The sequence below is a fragment of the Molossus molossus genome, unplaced genomic scaffold (genome assembly GCF_014108415.1).
Source record: "Molossus molossus isolate mMolMol1 unplaced genomic scaffold, mMolMol1.p scaffold_m16_p_5, whole genome shotgun sequence".
Taxonomy (NCBI): Eukaryota; Metazoa; Chordata; class Mammalia; order Chiroptera; family Molossidae; genus Molossus; species Molossus molossus.
Window position 1 is genome coordinate 26,315,137 of NW_023425388.1, and position 4,891 is coordinate 26,320,027.

General features: G+C 42.1%; 1 pseudogene; it reads right to left on the reverse strand.

Moving 5' to 3' along the window:
* Window positions 1-1,887: 1,887 nt before the first annotated feature.
* On the reverse strand, window positions 1,888-2,838 carry LOC118617668 (annotated as a pseudogene).
* Window positions 2,839-4,891: the final 2,053 nt, after the last annotated feature.

Consider the following 4,891-nt stretch of genomic DNA (forward strand, 5'->3'; position numbering starts at 1 on the left):
GGTCAGAGTATCAGCCAGCAAACTGAAGAGTAGTGGGGTTCAATTCCCAGGCAAGGACACATAGCTGGGTTGTAGGTTCAATCCCTAGTCAGGGTCATGTGGGAAGCAACCAGTTGATATGTTTCTCTCACACTGATGTTTTTTTCTCTCTCTCCCCCTCCCTCTCTCTCTTTCACTCTATCTAAAAGTCAATGGAAAAATATCCTCAGGTGAGGACTAACAAAAAAGAAAAACTCATTTTGCACAGTTTTGATTTACATAGTCTTATATTTCCACACAAAGTGAGGGCTGCATATATGTATACATATTTTTTCTGAACCATTTGAAAGTATTCTGCAGATACTATGATGCCCCTAAATATTTCAACATGTACCTCTATCCCTTAAGAACAGAGACATTCTCCTACATGATCACAATACCTCTCTTATCACTCTCAAGAAATTTAACATTGATACTATATTTAATATTTAGTATGTATTCAAATTTCCCCAATTGTCTAAATAATATTCTTTTTTTTTTTTAATCCTCACCCGAGGACATTTTTCCATTTTTTGTTCAGATAGAGCGGGAGGGAGAGAGAGAGAGAAACATCGATGTGAAGGGACACATCGAGTGGCTGCCACTCGCATGACCAACCAGGGCTGGGGACAAACTGCAACCGAGGTACTTGCCCTTAGCGGAAACCGAACCCGGGTCTCTCTGTACCGCAGGCCAACACTCCAGCCACTGAGCCAAACCGGCCAGGGCTAAATAATATTCTTTATAGCATTCTTTAATGTCCAGTGTCTACATAAACATCTGGCATAGCCATTTGTTTCCTTTTTAATGTAGAATAGTTCTGCTGCTTTTTTGGCTTATTTTTCTCTCGCGACACTGATATTTTTTAAAGAGTATAGAATGTCCCACTATTTGGACTTGTCTGATTATTCTCTCATGCTTGGAGTTGCAGTAAATATTTATGTTCTAGAACTTGTTTCCTATTCCCTTTCCCCAACCAGGGCCCAAGTAGCTATGGTAAATTATGACAAAATTTCTGTAATGTTCTTCTCTTTTTATTCCTTTCTTTCTCCTTAACTAATTTACCAACAAGTAACTAACCAATTCTCTTCTCTCCAAGAAAAAAACAAACCAACAACTTCACAACTAACTCCCTCAACCATCCCACACATTCTTAGGAATGACTGAAATTCTATCAACTATTTTCTTCATTCTGTTGTTCAGAAGGCATCCCTCTTTTTATCAGTTGGGTGCTTAAATGACCTCATGTTCTCTATCCCAGTCTAAAACTCTTAAGGAAAGATTCAAAACCCATACACAAAAATAAAATGGCTACTAATGGTTTAAAAACATACATGTTCCAGGAAGGATTTGTCTTTAGCTAGGTTCTGTGAAGATCTATGCCCATCCAGATCCCAGGGCATAATAGAACCTCTATTGAATTGAATTGACACACAGCTCAGTGGGGAACAGCAAAGATTTCCAAATCAAATTCTGTCTTTATTAAAGCACTGCTTTCAGTGTGATAACTATTTCTATTGATAATTGTTTATACAGAAGAGTGCTAAAATCATGGATGACCAGGTACGCATTTGAAAAAAATTTTTTTTTTCTTGTACACCAGCCAGCGACTTTTAATTAGAAGTAACTGTCAAAGACACTGTGCCTTTCAAGTCTTCCAGTCCACAACATTTAACAGTGGCTTTATTAGGTGAATGCCTGAAAGTATTCAACATTAGATTCAATTTACTTCACATTAACATTAGCAAATACACTGTCAGCAAATCTTAAATACTGCAAATCAACAATTTGAAGTACAGAAGACCTGCTCTCAGATAATCTGCTGAGGTGACATGAAGACAGAAAGAGCCTACAACTCGAGTCCAGGTCCTAGCCAACAACCACTACATCGTCACTGGTGAACTCATAGGAGGGAACCTCAATGTTGAGAGGTGCACGCCCCTTCCAGATTCTGCCAGGTGCGTCATAGTGGGACCCATGGCAAGGGCAGTAATAACCACCCAAATCTCCTGCATTTGCAATGGGTACACTGCCAAGATGTGTGCAAACACCTATCAGGATGACCCCCTCAGGTTCCTTCACTCGTTCTAAATCATGCTGTGGGTCCCTCAGCTGGGACACGTCCACTGCGGCTTCCTGGTCAACTTCCTTCTCGGTTCTGTGACGCACAAACGGGTTTGCCTCTCCACAAGAAAGCCATGTTCTTGTCTTCTGGGACGTCAGATAACTTGATTTCGATTTTCGACATGGCCAACACGTCCACAGAGGCGCTCATGCTGGAGACGACATTCTTGGCAGTATATGCGACGGCCACCGTAGCTGTTGCGGTTACCAAGCAGGAGAAACCCTTTCTAGCCTCGCTGCTCTCCTTTGAAGACTTTGTACTAACACTTCAGCACGGCGATCAGAGCAGTCAGGCACTTTGACATCTGTGTGGGAATAACGAACAGAAGCAGGGACACTGAGGCCCACTACGGCGACCAGAGGCCGGCTCGTGGCCTGGCCGCTCAGCGACTCCGGGCAGAGGAAGGGCCGCTTCACATTTAGCACCAGCGGCTCCGAGGCGGCGGCAGCGCGGGCTGTCCAGGGGCCGCAGCGCACCCACCACCACGCCAGACGTGGCCCACAGGACGGGCGCGAACAGGCGGAGCGGGCAGCCACTGGCAGTTTGGCGACAGCGGCTCCAATGGCCCAGCGGGTCACAGAGACGACCTTCCACTTACCGCGCAGGCATGGGGAGGCGCGGCTGAAAAAAAACTGATCGAAATATCGTTGTTTTAGTCGTGGCAAACAAAATAACTTTTGTAATATAAATTCCATGGATGGCTTGTCTCACTAACCAGTTTATAATGCTATCTTAAGATCTTACTTTCTATAGCTCCTAACACATGCCTTACTCATAATTGGAGTTCAGCAGATGCTCGCTGAGTTTTAAAATATATATATTTTGACAATAATATTACACTGATGATGGTTTGTTCTCCTCTATTAATCGTATCTGAAGGTATATAATGTCAGTGGTAATTTTAAGTTTGAACACTCAGTTAAAGTGGTATGTATCAGATCTTTTGCTGGTCAGATTACCTCTGCTTTTGTTATTAAAGAGTAATGTATAAGGAGATACTTGGAAACTATGTGAATATCCTAGTTTCCAATCTGTCACCCAGTGGTGGATGTTAATATCCACTAATAATTCTTTCCTTACCAATTATTATTTTGGTGGTTATGAAAATGATGATTTTCTAATTCTGTCGTTGCATCTATATTTATTAGATGGCATTCCTCTGTAGAAGAATTCCCTCCACTCTTGCACCCTCCCTCTTTTTTGAGTATTTTTATTGATTCAGGGATTCTTTTTCATTCAATATGTTATAATAAATTTATCTTTCCAATTGCCCTATATTTGACAGTAGGAAGACCTTTAATCTGGCTTCTGTGTCATTTGACATGTCCCACCAGTTTGTGAATGCTTACCTGGTTATTTTTAGTTAAGTACCATATATTGCATTTGGATAATTGTAAAAATAGTTTAAGGTTTAGAATAATGTCATCTTTCTTCAAGGAGAATTTACATTTGTTTCTGGCAAGAAGTTAAGGCTACTGGCAATCTTAGGTCACCTTAATCCAACTGGAGGACGAGGATTTGAAGCTGGGAGGGCTGACCTATTTCTGGTTTACCCTTACTCCCAATGTAGTCCTTTGGGTCCCAACCCAAAGCCTGGAGTTAGTCCCCTTGACCTCCTTCAAACTTAAATTTTATATGCCTATAGCTATTAGTCTGTCAAAAGTTCTGTTCAGCCCGGCTGGTATGGCTCAGTGGTTGAACACTGACTCATGCACCAAGGGGTAGCCGGTTCAATTCCTGGTCAAGGTACATGCCCAGGTTGTGGGCCAAATCCCCAGTGGGGAAGGCATGCAGGAGGTGGCTAATTGATGTCTCTCATCAATGTTTTTGTCTTTTTCCCCCTCTCTCTCCCTCCCTCTCTCTCTAAAAATCAATAAAGGGGAAAAAAATTTTCTGTTCAGTTTCCCACCCATCTCTTTGGGAAAAGCAGCTTTAAATGTTTTACTCCCCTCTCTGTGTTTTTTTCTCTCAGATCTTGTTACCTTACTTCTTCATTGTCATGTTGTTATGGCAGAAATACATAGGTGGTCTTTCTCTGTTGATAGTGGGAGTGAGGTTCTTGGGGTACCACTGGAATAAGCAATTCTGGAGGTCCCCATGTGAGGATGAGATGTGGTAGAAAGCTTAATTTTCATGGAATTACATCTTTGGGTTTGCAAAGTCCCATTTCCCTTAATCCAGTCCTGGAAGATATGCAGCTGGGGATTCAGTAGGGCTAGAAGCAAAGCCAGTGTCCAGTTTCCATTCCATGGTGGAGCTGGGTCCAGTTTAGCATTAGTCTAGTTGCAGTCCATTCCTACATTGTGTGTGGGGTCCACATGGCCCACGGGTGAATGCAGGGGATCTAGGAGAGCAGCCCCCTGCAACAAGTCCCAAACAGGCCAAGAGAGCTAACTACTTTGTTTAGGAGATTAAGCATCCCAAATCTTTCCATGCATGCAGTGGCCATGCCTAATCTGGCCAGTGACCTGTTTCCAGGTGTGACTGACAAGCACTTACTTTCCCTATTTCATCCAGACTTTATTGGGCATGCATCTAAACTGCAGCTTCCTGGCAAAGTTGCATAAATGACATATACTATTTGGCCGTTCTTTGTTCCTTTTCAGTTAAAAATTTAACAACTGGGTTAAATTACAACAGTATCAATATTAACTCTTGGAGTGATTTTTTAAATATTTTGTCTAACTTCTGTGGATTTTCATGGTAAAATTGTTAGCCTGAATTATCTAATCTGTTACTGAAAGTTCC